Source organism: Myxocyprinus asiaticus, chromosome 39 (genome assembly GCF_019703515.2).
Source record: "Myxocyprinus asiaticus isolate MX2 ecotype Aquarium Trade chromosome 39, UBuf_Myxa_2, whole genome shotgun sequence".
NCBI lineage: Eukaryota > Metazoa > Chordata > Actinopteri > Cypriniformes > Catostomidae > Myxocyprinus > Myxocyprinus asiaticus.
In genome coordinates, this window is record NC_059382.1 from 35944750 (window position 1) to 35961198 (window position 16449).

Consider the following 16449-nt stretch of genomic DNA (forward strand, 5'->3'; position numbering starts at 1 on the left):
CCCTTTTCCTTTTGCGTTTCCGCAGCCGTGCTGCCCAGACAAAGGGCTCCGCTTGCGTGTTTGTAAACAACGGGTCGGCATTGAGAAATTTGAAGTCCGGTTTACGGTGTGAAATTGCTGAACCAATGTCCAAAAGTGTTTGTCTGTCGTAGACAATAAGGCAGACAACATCCAAGACAAAAAACATAAGAATTGTGAACAAAACAAATAAAACACTACTATGTTGTGTCGGAGCTCGCAATGCAGCAGCCATACTCAGCGCCATCTTGAGCCAGTCCATATGCGCCAGCTACAGCTGTGGTTTGCGAGGCAAAGAGTGGATCCATTCGAGGATAGCCAGCAGCTGATTCTGCGGGACCAAGATTGTCTCCAGTACAGTACAGTGGTGGCTCTCGACCCCAGGTCTGAAGAAGGGGATCACGTTTGGCCCAGTGTGCTCGAGGGTAACCATAACAAAGGATGCCTCAGAGACAGACTGGGGAGCTGTCTGGCGAGGCAACCCAGTACGAGGTCATTGGGAATCCTCTTGGCAGAAAGCGCACATAAACCTCCTGGAACTAGAGGCAGAGTTTCAGGCATTGACCCATTTCCTGCCACAGTTTCAGGAGGTGGTCTCATACATCAATCACCAAAGTGGGGTGCACTCACTAACTTTACACAGGAAGGCTCGAGTCAAGTCATTTTTATTTGTATTGCGCTTTTCACAACACACATTGTTTCAAAGCAGCCTTCAAAGTCTTAGAGTCATCATTGTGTAGTTTGATTAAATATGATTGTAAATTGTGTCTAAAAATAATAATTAAATAATAATTGTATTTAGAACCCCAGTGACTGTGTCAAGGAACACACAATTCCATAAGAGGTTGGTTAATGGGGAAAAATAACCTTGGGAGAAACCAGGCTCACTGTGAGGACCAGTTCCCCTCTGGCTAAACAGCATGAATATAATGCCAATATTAGTTATTTATGTGCAGTGCAAGTCATGGTTTAAAATTAGTAAACTAAGTAAGTGTTAAGGGCCAGTGTTTAAACAAAGATTTTGTATAAACTGTAAGATTAATGACTAATGTCTTTGAAGTCCATCCTGGATTAACTGCAGAAGTTCACATAGATGCATTCTCCTTTGTTAGTTGAGCCAAATAGGAAAAGGATCTACCTCCTTTTGTGGATTTTAATAATCTAGGAACTATTAACAGGCCAGAATTTTGCGATCGTAATGAACGTAATGGAATATAGTGTGGTAGAAGGTCACTTAAGTACTGCGGAGCTAGACCATTCAAAGCTTTGTACGTAGTTAACAAAATTGTAAAATTAATATGAAATTTAACAGGTAGCCAGTGTAACGACAATAAAATGGGGCTAATATGATCATATCTCTTGGTTCTAGTCAGCACTCTGCATCTTGAACCAATTGAAGTTTATTTATTGAACTTGCAGGACATCCTCCCAGTAATGCATTACAATAATCTAGTCTTGAGGTCATGAACACATGAATTAGATTTTCTGCATCAGCAACAGAGAGCATGTGTTATAACTGGCAATATTTCTGAGGTGGAAGAATGCTGTTCTACAAACACTGGAAATTTGATTATCAAAGGACAGATTGGTATCAAATATAACACCTAAGCTCTTTGCTGTAGAAGATGATGTAACAGTACATACTTCGAGAGTCAAATTATATTTTAGCAGCTTATTTTTAGAGGTTTTTGGTCCAATAATTGGACATCCAATCTTTTATTTAATTGATACACTCCAATTTGGGGAATTGTGAAATTTTGTTGTGCTTCGAAGAAATATAAAGTTGGGAATTGTCGGCAAAACAGTGGAAACTTATTCCGCGATTCCTGATAATATCTCCCAGGGGAAGCATATATAAGGAGAAATGCAGAGGCCTTAAACTGATCCCTGTGGCACTCCATACTAGACTTGCCACAATATCATAATTTTCACACCGGTGCGGTGTTCACGTTCAAAACCCCCAACCGCTGGTTGGATGCTAAATGGTATTATGGGGTAATTTTCATTAAGCACTAGCCTACACAATAACGCAAGGAAGCTTGATTTCAAACTTTGAACTTTTATTTTAATTTATTTTAATTGAAACTGAAAAAAATTAAGTGCAATTAAAATGTGTGTTGTTCCACTTTTTGAAAGATGGCTTTTCAACGGTTGTGAAGGGCAACATCTCTTTGGCAACAAACCTACTTAATCCGTGCATTCTCTCCATCATGGGCTATTGGTCGAGTATTTCGTTGTCTGGGCGAATGCATCACTTATTGTGGGTTGTTGCAGGTTTAATGTTGGTGTTTTCTTACCTTTCATCCCAGCACCCAGTTTATCTACTTCAGAATGGTAATGACTTTGAATGTGTTTGAATAAATTTGTTTTGTTCCCTCCTAGGGCTGGGAAATATGCAAGAAATATGTTCAAGATATTTTTATATTTTAAAAAAATATCACAATATCCAGTTACATCGTCAACCCCCTGGCTGAGGGATCGTGAATATTCTTGTTTTAGTGATTTTGCATTGAAAATGTAATTCATTTATTTTAAAAATTAAAAACTTAAACCAAAGACATTTCTAAATTCAAATTGCTCTTCAAATCAAATGAAAATGCAAGTAAAATAAGTGGTAAAAAAAAAAAATCATATAGAACTACCTTTCCATTTACCATCATGCAAGTATCCGTCTATGACAACAGGCTGAAAATTACTAATACTAATTAAGATCTAAAAACAATTATAAATGTAAACATAATAATTATAATTTTGGTAATAATCACTGAAATATAAATCGTGGTTTGAGGTGAATGTGTTTTTGTATTATTTTATGATTTAATCACAGATGTATAGGCTGTATATAAAGTGACCCTGCAGAGTTGCGCTCACATGAACTGCTCTGTGGAAATAAAGTGAACTGAACTCAGAGCTGAGATGGGGACAAGTCGACTACCCAAAGATAGAGACGGGCTTAACCCAGTCGTGGCCTCTTTTCCCCTTCTCTTTTTCCACTCCCTAAAAAAGAAGGGGGATTATCCGACTGGGCCGCCAGGTCTAGCCGGGGGGTGTCCCTCCCAAGGGGAGGACACCGCGGAGACCACACCTCGCCCCAGAGAGGGGGGGGATATTTAAGTGGAAAAATACGTCACATGGTCTTTCCAACCATGTGGAGAGCCTTCAAGGTAGATCCTGCCCAATGGGGGAGGAGGTACTACAACGTGGAGACTGGGGCAGAGGGGCTCTGCCCAAGGAAGACGCAGTTTGCCAGCAGGGAAACGAATTAGCGGAAGATATAGATCGCATGGGGTTAGCCTTACAGGGAACCGCCACATGCGGAGCACCTACCCCAGAACCGGGCTCTTAGTCAGCACGTGTACTAGGCCGGCAGTGAGTCTCTCCGAAAACTCGACTGCCACAGGGCTCGGAGGAAGTCAACCAGGAACAAGTTTTGTGAACACTACTGGGAATTAACAGCGCACGTCTTCAGCTCAAAAGGAGGTGGAAGGCGCTATGTGCAAGCGATACACCCGGCTGGCTATCCTGGGCTTATCCGCTTAAGTTGCGTGCCACTACCTGGGACAAAACCGGTTCCACCCAGAGGTTGTAGAACCTTGCATAGGTGTTGGGTGTTGCCCAGCCCGCTGCTCTACAAATGTCTGTTAGAGAGGCACCTCTGGCCAGGGCCCAAGAAGCCGCTACACCACGGGTAGAATGGGCTCGTAGCCCTACCGGGGGCGTCATGTCTTGGGCGAGATATGCCATAGATATGGCATCAACAAGCCAGTGGGCGATCCTCTGCTTGGAGACAGCGCTTCCTTTCCGCTGTGCACCAAAGCAGACAAAGAGCTGCTCAGAGAGTCTAAAGCTCTGCGTGCGGTCCAAATAGATGCGCAAAGCGCGCACCGGACACAGCAACGCCAGGGCTGGGTCTGCCTCCTCCTGGGGCAGCGCTTGCAGGTTCACCACCTGGTCCCTAAAAGGAGTGGTGAGCACCTTGGGCACATAGCCCAGTCGGGGTCTCAGGATCACGTGAGAATAGCCCGGACCGAACTCCAGGCACATTTCGCTGACAGAGAACGCTTGCAGGTCACCTACCCTCTTGATGGAATTGAGTGCAGTCAGGAGGGCAGTCTTCAGGGAGAGTGCCTTAAGCTCGACTGACTGCAAAGGCTCAAAGGGGGCTCTCTGTAGGCCCTGAAGAACTACGGAGAGATCCCATGAGGGAATGAGGGGCGGTCTGGAGGGATTCAGCCTCCTGGCACCTCTTAGGAACCTGATGATCAGGTCGTGCTTCCCTAAGGACTTACCGTCAACTGCGTCATTGTGTGCTGCTATGGCAGCAACGTACACCTTCAAGGTGGAAAGGGACAGCCTCCCTTCCAACCTCTCCTGCAGGAAGGAAAGCACTGATCCGACTGCGCATCTCTGGGGTCTTCGTGTTGAGAAGAACACCACTTAGCGAACAGACGCCACTTCAAGGCATACAGGCGCCTCGTAGAGGGGGCCCTAGCCTCAGTGATCGTGTCTACCACCGCGGGTGGTAGGCCACCTAGGTCTTCCGTGTCCTGTCCAGGGACCAGACATGGAGATTCCAGAGGTCTGGGCGCGGGTGCCAGAGGGTGCCCCGTCCCTGAGAAAGAAGGTCCTTCCTCAGGGGAATTTGCCAGGGGGGAGCTGTCGTGAGGAGCGTGAGGTCCGAGAACCATGTCTGGGTGGGCCAGTAGGGTGCTATCAGGATGACCTGCTCCTCGTCCTCCCTGACCTTGCACAGAGTCTGTGCAAGTAGGCTCACTGGGGGAAACGCATATTTGCGAATGCCAGGGGGCCAGCTGTGTGCCAGCGCGTCTATGCTGAGGGGAGCCTCGTTGAGGGCGTACCAGAGCGGGCAGTGGGAGGATTCTTGAGAGGCGAACAGGTCCACCTGTGCCTGACCGAATCGACTCCAAATCAGCTGGACCACCAGAGGGTGGAGTCTCCACTCTCCCCTGCGGGAAACCTGCCGTGACAGCGCGTCCGCTGTAGCGTTGAGGTTGCCCGGGATATGAGTGGCTCGCAGCGACTTGAGATGCTGCTGACTCCGGAGGAGGAGACGGCGGGCGAGTTGTGACATACAGCGGGAGCGCAGACCACCTTGGTGGTTGACATATGCTACTGCTGCCGTGCTGTCTGTCCGAACTAGCACGTGCTTGCCCTGGATCAACGGCCGGAACCTCCGCAGGGCGAGCAGAATTGCCAGTAACTCGAGGCAGTTGATGTGCCAACGCAGCCGCGGACCCGTCCAGAGGCCGGTGGCTGCGTGCCCATTGCAAACAGCGCCCCAGCCCGTTTTGGAGGCGTCTTTCGTGACCACGACGCACCTGGAGACCAGTTCTAGGGGAACACCTGCTCGTAGAAATGAGAGGTCGTCCAAGGGCTGAAAAGACGGTGACAGACCGACGTAATGGCCACGCGGTGTGTCCTGTGGCGCCATGCCTGTCTTGGGACTCGAGTCTGGAGCCAGTGCTGAAGCGGCCTCATATGCATCAACCCAAGCGGGGTGGCCACTGCCGAGGATGCCATATGCCCCAGGAGCCTATGAAAAAGTTTCAGTGGAACCGCTGTTTTCTGTTTGAACGCCTTCAAACAGGCCAGCACCGACTGGGCGCGCTCGTTCGTAAGGCGCGCCGTCAGGGAGACTGAGTCCAACTCCAAACCGAGAAAAGAGATGCTCTGAACCGGGAGGAGTTTGCTCTTTTCCCAGTTGACCCGAAGCCCTAGTCGGCTGAGGTGCAAGAGCACCAGGTCCCTGTGTGCGCATAACACATCACGAGAGTGAGCTAAGATTAGCCAGTCGTTGAGATAGTTGAGAATGCGAATGCCCACCTCCCTTAACGGGGCAAGGGCAGCCTCTGCGATCTTCGTAAAGATACGAGGAGACAGGGACAGGCCGAAAGGGAGGACTTTGTACTGATATGCCTGACCCTCGAACGCAAACCGCAGGAAGGGTCTGTGTTGAGGAAGGATCGAGACGTGAAAGTACGCGTCCTTCTGGTCTACCGCCGCGAACCAATCTTGATGCCGGATGCTCACTAAAATGCGTCTTTGCGTCAGCATCTTGAACGGGAGTCTGTGTAAAGCCCGGTTCAGTACTTGCAGGTCCAAGATTGGCCGCAACCCACCGCCTTTCTTTGGTACGATGAAGTAGGGGCTGTAAAACCCTATCTTCATCTCGGCTGGAGGGACAGGTTCTATCACGCCCTTCTGTAGGAGGGTAGCGATTTCCGCGTGCAGGGTAACAGCGTTTTCACCCTTGATGAAGGTGAAGTGAATACCGCTGAACCTGGGCGGGTGCCTGGCGAACTGAATCGTGTAGCTGAGTCGGACGGTCTGGATCAACCACCGCGATGGATTGGGAAGCGTAAGCCATGCATCCAAATTCCGTGCGAGGGGGACCAAGGGGACAACGTCGTCGGACGTACCGGCAGGTGGGGCCTCGCGGCGGGGCGGAGCGCGAGGTGCCACAGCACGTCGTGGCCGTGCTGAGTCTAGGGACATCGAAGCACTTACCTGGCTCCTTGTGACCACCCCCAGAACAGCCTGGGACGGTGGAGGAAGAGGTCTGTCCTCGCGACCCGTGGAGGCTGTCACATTGGGGGTGGATTTGTGCCACAGCTGGGTGCTCAGGGGCGGAAAGGGCACCGCTGGAGCGCCAATCCTGCAAGATAAAGCCCGTGGACGGTAGTCGTGGTGACGACCGTACACAGCGGGTATGTGACCCAGGGAGGAAGGAAGCCGCTCTTTTGCTGAACTGTTGGGTACCGCAGCCACTTGGGCGTGCGGCGAAATCAAACAAAAAGGCAACAAAAGATTTTCCAACCGGCCCTCCACCGGGGGATGGAGTGGTCTTTCTACCAGCTCCACGTGAGTGGGTTCCCTCGTCCCTTGGTTGCCCGTCTCAGGGGCGCTTCGAAGACCTCCGTGGGTTCTTCGGTGCCGGCTGTGAGACGGGTGGCGTCAGCTTCCTGCGGTGGGCTCCACGCCGGGGCCAGGCCGGAGGGGCGGGCTGCGGCGGAGCCGGTGCAGTCACCGCAGGGGGACGCCCTTGGCGACGAGCAGACGGGGTGCGGGGTCTTGAGCCGCGCCGGGGCAGGATGTGCCGGATTGCTTCCATCTGCTGCTTTACAGTCGAGAACTGCTGGGCAAAGTCCTCAACGGTGTCGCCGAATAGGCCCGCCTGGGAAATGGGGGCAGCAAGGAACCGTGTCTTGTCGGCCTCGCCCATCTCGACCAGGTTGAGCCTCAGGTGGCGCTCCTGGACCACTAGTGTAGCCATCGTCTGCCCGAGAGACCGCGCCATGACCTTCGTCGCCTGGAGGGCGAGGTCAGTCGCCGAGCGCAGTTCCTGCATCAAATCTGGGGCGGAACTACCCTCGTGCAGTTCTTTCAGTGCCTTGGCTTGGTGGACCGGCAGGAGAGCCATGGCGTGCAGGGCAGAGGCGGCTTGTCCAGCAGCGCTGTAGGCCTTGGCTGTCAGGGACGACGTGAGCCTACAGGGCTTGGACGGGTGCTTAGGGCGTCCACGCTAGGTGGCGGCGCTCTTCGGGCATAAGTGCACCGCGAGCGCCTTATCCACCGGGGGAATCGCCGTATAGCCCCTGGCCGCCCCGCCATCGAGGGTAGTGAGAGCGGGGGAACTGCGGAGTCGGGGTCGGGCAGTAAAAGGTGCCTCCCACGACTTCGTCAGCTCCTCATGCACCTCCGGGAAGAATGGCACTGGAGCGGGGCGCGGCTGTTTTGAGCGGCGCCGCGAGCCCAGAAACCAATCATCAAGCCGCGAGGGTTCAGGGGAGAGCAGAGGGTTCCATTCTAGCCCGACGCTCGCGGCCGCCCGGGAAAGCATGTCCGTCATTTCGGCATTGGCCTGTAACTGGGCGACCGTCCCCGAAGGGGGAAGTCCAGCTGAGACTTCTGCGTCCGACTGGACAAGCCCGCTCTCCGATGCTGCGCTCGAGAGCTCATCATCTTCGCGGGCCTCGAACAAGAAGCCAGACTCACCGTGCAACGAGCCGGCGAACTCATCTGGAAGCCCGATTGGGGCAGACGAGCGTGCTGGGGAATGGGAGGTCTGCGGGGGGATACCCGGCGGAGGCGATCCCATTGAGGTCCCCAAATTGCCCCCAGCGCTAGCCGCGCTGACCTCATACCCGTAGGTAGGAGGACCAAGGCGGGGAGCCGCTGGGGTGGCTTGCTTCCTTACGAAAGCAAGCCGCAACCGCAACGTTGCCATGGTCATGTTCTCGCAGTGAGAACATGAACCATTCATAAACGCTGCCTCCATGTGGGTCGCGCCCAGACACGAAAGACAGCGATCATGACCATCCGAAGTTGAGAGAAAACGACCGCAACCAGGAATAACACACGAACAGAAAGGCATCTTTAGAAAGACGCGTCTTTAAAAAGACGTTCCGTTCCGTGTGTGCGCTCTTTTAGAAAAATATACTCTTTTAGAGGGGAAAAACGCTCTTTTAGAAAATATATTCTCTAGTTTTTCTGCCGAAGCGCCCAGGGGCGTTCTCTGCAGTGCACCAGTGCAGAGGAGGGAGAAGCCGCTGAAATGCGCCGTCAGATCCAGCAGAGGTGAATGAACAGTGCTATTCAGCTCAATGAGCATGACCATTAGGCTCCGAAGAGAAAATCTGAATGAGTGGTTGCATACCAGCTCCTTTTAAACCCGTATGTTCAGGGGAGTGGCATGCAAATACCACTCGCCAATTTTCATTGGCCTTATATCAAAGACCAGAGGTGTCTCGGGCTCCCAAGAGTGACCCCTAGTGTCACTACATCGACACCAACGTCGAGTGAGTGACAGATAGGGAACTTACAGTTACCCACCATGCACATTATATTCGCTACCTGCAATTAAATGTCTTTTGTCAGTGCGCATGCTTTGCTGCTTGTGTAATTTGATACGTTAGTAAAGAACATCTGGCTTTCAATGCATCATTTAGGTTCATTTATCATGGGACGCAAACTCTTCATTAGGCAACTATTCTTTATTTAAGGCTATTCTATTCGTTAGGCTATTGTATTGATATTGGAAGTTCCATTCATAATGTTTTCCGCTTTTTCCTGGTATAAAATTTCACACCGGTGTTGTCCCTTGTACCGAGTAAAACAGGTAACACTGTACACCGTGGCAACCCTACTCAATACTTAACTTTTGTTTGATTTGACAATTCCTCATTTACACAGACAAAGCGGTAGCGGTCTGCGAAATAGGACCTAAACCATGCTAATGCAAGTCCACAATGCCAACATAATTCTCAATCCTATTCAAGAGAATGCTGTGATCTATGCTGTCGAAGGCAGCACTAAGATCTAAAAGCACAAGAAGAGAAATGCAGCCACAATCAGATGATAAGAGCAAGTCATTTGTAACTAATATGTGCAATCTCTGTACTGTGGGGGCCTAAATCCTGACTGAAATTGTTCATATATACTATTTTTCTGTAGAAATGAACATAGTTGGGAGGACACTAGCTTTTCTAGTATTTTTGACATAAACAGGATATTTGAAATCTGTCTATAATTAGCCAATTCTCCAGGATCAAGATGTGGCTTCTTAAGCGGTTTGATAACTGCCATTTTAAAGTTTCATGTCGTAAGGATAGCGATGAGTAAATAATATTAAGAAGAGGTTCTGAGATTACAGGGAATACCTCTTTTAAGAGCTTAGTTGGTATTGGATCTAACATAAGTGTTGTGGCTTTTGATGTTTCGTTAAGTTTTGTTAGCTCTTCATGACCTATGACAGTGAAGAACTGAAGTTGCTCGGGAAGAAAATTATGAGACACTGTTTTCTGAGGTACTTTAACAGATGATAATTCCAATTTTATTTCTGATGATTTCAATTTTATCCATAAAGAAATTCATGAAGTCATTACTACTGTGCTGCGGCGGAATATCTAGTTCAGTCGAGGCTTTATTCCAAACCAGTTTAGCCACAGTACTGAATAAACACCTAGGATTTTTGTGGTTATTTTCTATGAGTTTGCTAAATTTGCTGGTGCCTGTCTGTAGCTACAGACACTATCCTTCCATGCGCCGCGAAATACCTCTAGTTTTGTATTCTTCCACTTGCACTCGATTTTCCGAGCTGCTTTCTTGAGAGTATGAGTGTGATCATTGTACCATGGTGCAGGGCTTTTTTTCTTTAATTTTCTTTAATCGAAGGGGGACAATACTATCAAGAGTGCTAGAGAAGACTGTATTTACAGCATATTTTCTGTTATTACATCAAGTTCTTCTAGAATATTTGGCTTACTGTGTATATGAGATAAATCTGGAAGATTATTAGTGATAGTGAAAAGTGGTTGAAAGAATAGCTCTACATGAATGATAGCATGGTGTAGATTGAGTAACATTAGCTGATCGCAGCATACAAGAGACGAGGTAATGATCTGAGATGTCAGCGCTCTGCGGCACAATTTCTATAGTATCAACATCAACTCCATATGACAGAATTAAATCTAGAATATTATTATGGTGATGAATTGGTCCTGTCACATTTTGTATGACTCCAAGAGAGTTGAGAATATTGATAAATGCTAATCCCAGTGTGTCATTTTCATTATCTATGTGACTGTTTAAGTCACCACCAATTAAATAAAAATTTGCAAATTCACCAAGGAAATCAAAATACAGCCCAGGTGATCTATATACTGTAGCAAGGGCAAAAGACAACAGAGTTTGTTTATTTGTATCTGATGGTGTCACATTAAGCATTATTAGTTCAAATGACTTTTACCCTGTCCTCTGAGTAACACCAAAAACTTCACTGTAAATTGCAGCAACACCTCCTCCTCGACCCTTCAAACGAGGCTCATGTTTATAACAATAACCTGGGGGAGTAGATTCATTTAAACTAATATATTCATCCAGTTTAAGCCAGGTTTCAGTCAAACAGAGTGCATCCAAACTATGATCTATAATAATTTCATTTTCAATTAGTGCTTTGGTTGAACGAGATCTAATGTTTAGTAGCCCTACCTTTATATGATGTTTATCTTTATTTATTTATTTATTTATTATGATTATTATTATTATTTTTTTTTTTTCAAGTTTTACCTTAATCACATTTTTTCTAAATTATTTATTGAGGGGTTTGTGTTTGGTAGTTCAGGGAACAGACAAAGTCTCTATGTGATAACTAGGTGATACAGTCTATGAGTTGTAGTTTATGTGACCTGTGTGACATCTCAGCAGATGTTCAGATTTGCCAGTTTTTCTGCTTCCTGACCTGGGCCCCAATTAGTCAAATACTATCACTATTAAAACTATGAGCCAAATTAATAGAGAGGAGAGCGGCACCTTCCCTGCAGGGATGGAGTCCGTCTCTCTTTAGCAGGTCAGATCTACCCCAAAAACTCTTCCATTTGTCTATAAATGCTATGCTATTCTCCGGACACCACTCAGACATTTACCATTCAGTGACACTAATCTACTATAAACCTCATCACCACGATGAGCAGGGAGGGGGCCAGAGCATATTACAGTGTCTGTCATAATTTTTGCAAGTTCACAAACCTCTTTAGCATTATCAAGAGCTTCCCCAATGGGCATTTGCTCGGAGGTTGTCACTTCCAGGAGAGGACAATGTAGCAGCCGATCTCTTGTCCAGGGGAGGTCCCAGGCCAGGAGAATGGCGGCTTCACCAGGCCATTGTTCAGGCCATCTGGGCTCGCTTCATGGAAGCCCAGGTGGACCTTTTTTCCTCACAGGAAACCACACATTGTCCCCTGTGGTATTCAATGGTGGGGCCCAGAGGAACCTTAGGGGTGGACGCTCTGGCGAACGAGTGGCCTCAATTTCTCCTGTATGCATTTCCTCCTTTTCCGCTTCTGTTTGTGGTCCTGGCCAGAGTGAGGAGTTTGCAGGCGAGGGTTCTGTTGGTGGCACCGGACTGGCCCCAGCAGCCATGGATGCCAGATCTGGTCACTTTTCTGGTGGGGTCACCGTGTTGTTTCCCAGTTAGGCAAAATTTGCCGTCACAGGCCTGGGGCCAATCCTGGCACCCAAACCCAGGGCAGTATAGACTGCAAGTTTGGCCCATGGATGGGAGCCATTCAGAGGTCTTGGACTAGGAGTTCTATCAACCTTACAGGTGGCTAGAGCCCTGTCTACAAGAATGCTCTATGCTAACTGTTGGGGAAGGTTTTCTCAGTGGTGTCAGTCTTGTGATGTTGAGTCAATCTTGTCTTTTCTCCAGTCCCTGTTGGAGCATGGTCTGGCAGAGTCAACATTGAGGGGGTATGTAGCAGCCATATCTGATCGCCATGCATGTTTTGATGGCTCTTTAGCTGGTTCCCAGCCTCTCATCAGACGCTTTCTAAAAAGGGCCCATAGATTGTGCCCATCACCATCTCGAATGATCCCCTCATAGGATTTGCGCATTGTCTTGGATGCTCTGACAGAGCCCCTCTTTGAACCCTTGGACAATTTAGAGATAGATCTTCTCTCATTTAAGACAGCTTTTCTTCTGGTATTACCTCAGCAAAAAGGGTGATTGAGTTACATGCCCTGTCTGTGCATCCAAAATGCTTAAGATTAGGAGAAGAGGGCTCAGCTATTTCTCTCCTTCCAAACCCGGCATTCCTGACAAAAGTACTCATATGTATCCAGGCCCTTGGTCCTAGCTTCTTTTCATCCACCTCCTCATGACTCTGTGGAAGCAGCTAGATTGCATCTAATCTGCCTAGTCAGTGCACTGAGGAGGTATATTTCTTACACGCAAGTTATATGAAAAATGGATCAAATTTTGTCTGCTATGGGGAATCAGTGCAAGGCCAGGCTGTGTCCAAACAGCAACTGGCCAACTGGGTGGTCAGGTCGATCAAGTTAGCCTACCGTAATGCGGGGGTTCCTCCTCCCACGGGGGTGGCGGCCCACTCTACTAGAGAGATGGCTGCCTCTTGGGCACTATTCAGGGGTGCTTCACTAGAGGAAGTGTGTACAGCAGCTGGTTGGTCTTCCTCTTTGATGTTCGCCAGGTTCTATCGTGTGGACGTCGCATTAACATTGTCATCTTCTGTCTTGCAGGCAGTGGAGTACACATAAACAGTCCTTGCCATGTTTTGATAATTTGCTTCAAGGTGCCCAACACCTGGTTGTTTATTTGTGCAATTAAAATGGAAACTAATAAAACTGTATGTTTACCAGGGAATTGTGATTCTGGTCTTACTGCCCCACTATTTTCCCCCTCCTGACCTTATCTGCTACACGGTTGACCCATACTGTGGCGTGTTGACTGAGGTGAAATAGAACAGAGGTTTACACAGATAACACAGGTTCTATGAATAAGATCAAGAAGCCACACAGTGTTGTCACTTGGGGAAATGCGTGGTGCCAGTCGGCAAAAGAGAAAGTGCCGGCCGGCTTGCACACAGTTGATTGCACACAGAGGCGTGATTAATTTGATATACGTCTCCTGACAGCTTAACCTCAACGAGGCTGACCCATACTGTGGTGTGTTGACCTTTTTCATAGAACCTGGGTTACCTGTATAACCCTCCATTCCTGTGGCTGTCAAATTCAACAGTGGCACAATAGCGCCCTCAACTGACAAACATTATGAGACATAGCCTCAATGATCCATTTCAAATAAGAACGAGCAAAATGATTGACAGGTGAAAAGCGTCAATGTCGGCGGTTCATGGACACATTTTTGTTTGCTGTTTACAAAGTCTACAGCTGTCACAGGACCGGTGAGATATCTCAGGACACTTATTTCAAAAATATTTTTCAGGGAATAGGAAATTTTTTTGGATACTTTTCTATGAAAAAATCACTTACAGCGCCTACTAATAATTTACAAGCAAATTTACAGCTGATTGATGACTGATACAATATATGGTATTAAATCAGTACAAATAGTGATTTAGTACAATGGTTGAGTTTAGAACAAGGAATCAGGAAGACAATGATAACAACCTATGGCACTGAAAGATGAGGTATTCTCCATATGGACAGTAGATGCATGCATAAAGGCTCAGATTGGCTTGAGCATGAGGGGGAGATGGGGATCGGGGTGGGTGAGCGAACGTCTGTGTGACAGACTAGAACAGGTGTGTTTTCTGAATGGTGTGTTTATATGCAGTGCCTAACTGGTAGGAGGTGGAGTTGACAGGTCAGCTGAGTGTCAGCTGATGAGCCAGCTGGCACTCCGTGGTCAGCCTGAACTACACTTAAGCTCCATTTCAGTCGCTAAAGCTCCATTAGGTTTCCTACCAGATATAGTTTTGTTGCAGTTTCTCCCAAAGACAGTCTTCACTGAGATTGGTGCAATGTTGTTTTGTCACATGACTACGTGTGTTGAAAGCTTAACCCTTTAATGACAGCCCAGAGTGTCTTGAACTGAGAACAGTCAGTTTAAATTAAATATGCATAGCATATAGCGGATATAAAACACAATTACGTGCATAAGGATGTGGGGTCGCATGAGGTTAAAGGAATAGTTCACGCAAAAATTATAATTCTCTCATTATTTACTCACCCTTATGCCTTCTCAAATTCATACAACTTTCTTTCTTCTGCAGAGCAGAAGATATTGTTTTTATAGATGTATGATGTTGTTATTTCCAAACTATGCAAGTCAATGGAATCCAAAACGTCTAAGCTCCAAAAGCAAGGCAGCATGCTTGACACATGCGCAGAGCTCATATACAGTGTGTGTACATGCACAGAGCATGTGTACAGCACTCTGCGTATGCGTCAAGCGAGGAAATGTAATCGAGCTTCAAATAATGATTTCACCAATGACACTGCAGATATAAAGATTTATAGTGAAAAAGGAGTTACATTTTGGACTGTTCTCACCCAAAACGATCATATTTTTTCAGAAGACATGGATTAAACCACTTGAGTCAGATGGATTACATTTATGTTGCCTTTATGTCCTTTTTGGAGCTTGGAAGTTTTGGTCCCTATTGACTTGCAGTGGCAAACATACATCATAAATCCCTCAAAATATCTTTGTTTGTGTTCCGCAGAAGAAAGACAGTCATTCAGATTGAGGCATAAGGGTGAGGAAAAGGAAGAGAAAATTATAAAGTTTCGGTTAACTATTCCTTTTATTCATACGGTATCCCTTTCAAACTTTGTCAACTTTTAGTCTTTTCCTGACAAATACCAAGTTACCACAGTTTTATTAAAATAACAATATCTGTAATAACTATGGATTTTTGGCAGAAAATATGGTTTCCATGGTACACGTTTATAGGAGTGACAAAATATGAAGCTTTGAGGAAGCATCAGATTTGATATTTTACTCTAGTTCAGTCTGGATGTGACTGATTTTATCAGCTTCAGTGTTTGAATGATTTTTTAAATTATTTTCAATGATTTTTTATATATCTACAATTTGAGAGTGTTTGTTTGCATGTTAGAGCATGTTATTTCAGTTCAAATGTTTTAAAAGTCTTTGAAAGAATAATAATTATTATTATTATTATACCATTAGTCTATTTCACAATTGTTTAATTAATAAAAAACACATAAATTAATCAGATGTGGCAAATACACCATTTTGCATGTTGTTTTATATATATATAAACATTTTTTTATTTCTTATCTGAGGTAGTTTGAGAACCCCTGACATATAGTGAAAAAAAAAAGGGGGGGGGGGGGGTTATCCAGACCCCAGCAAAAGTAAATGACACATTTTCATGCTTGTAAGTTAAAGGGATAGTTCACCCAAAAATGAAAATTCTCTCATCATGTACTTACCCTTGTGCCATGCCAGATGTGTGCCTTTCTTTCATCTGCAGAACATAAATGAAGATTTTTAGAAGAATTTCTCAGCTCTTTTGGTCCATACAATGGAAGTGAACGGGTGTCAAAATTTTGAAGCTCCAAAAATCACATAAGTCAGCATATAAGTAATCCATAAAACTCCAGTGTTTAAATCAATGTCTTCAGAAGTGATCTTCAGACAATCTCCACTGTAAACTTTTATTTTCACATTCTTCTTCTTGTGTTTTTGGTGATTTGCATTCTGCATTCATATCGCCCCCTACTTGGCAGGGAAAATAATTTCTACCAAAAAAGGACTTAAATATTGATCTGTTTCTAACCCACACCTTTCATATCACTTCTGAAGGAATGGATAAAAAAAACACTGGAGTCATATGGATTACTTTAATGATGCCTTTATGTGCTTTTGCAGCGTCAAAATATTGGCACCAATTCACTTGCATTTTATGGACCTACAGAGCTGAGATATTCTTCTCAAAATCATAATTTGTGTTCTGCAGAAGAAAGGAAGTCGTACACATCTGGGATGGCATGAGGGTGAGTAAATGATGAGAGAATTTTCATTTTAGGCTGAGCTAAGTCTTTTTTTTTTTTTTTTTGCTAGAAATTCTTCTCCATGCCCAGTAGGGGGTGATATCCCTGAATAATGTGAAAATGAAA

The 16449-nt window shown here is 46.3% G+C and overlaps 1 protein-coding gene across 1 annotated transcript in view; it reads left to right on the forward strand.

Annotated features, from left to right (window-relative positions):
- Positions 1-16449, forward strand: part of dock10 (dedicator of cytokinesis 10) — a 194761-nt gene that overhangs the window by 26826 nt on the left and 151486 nt on the right. The gene's annotated exons all lie outside the window — the stretch shown is intronic.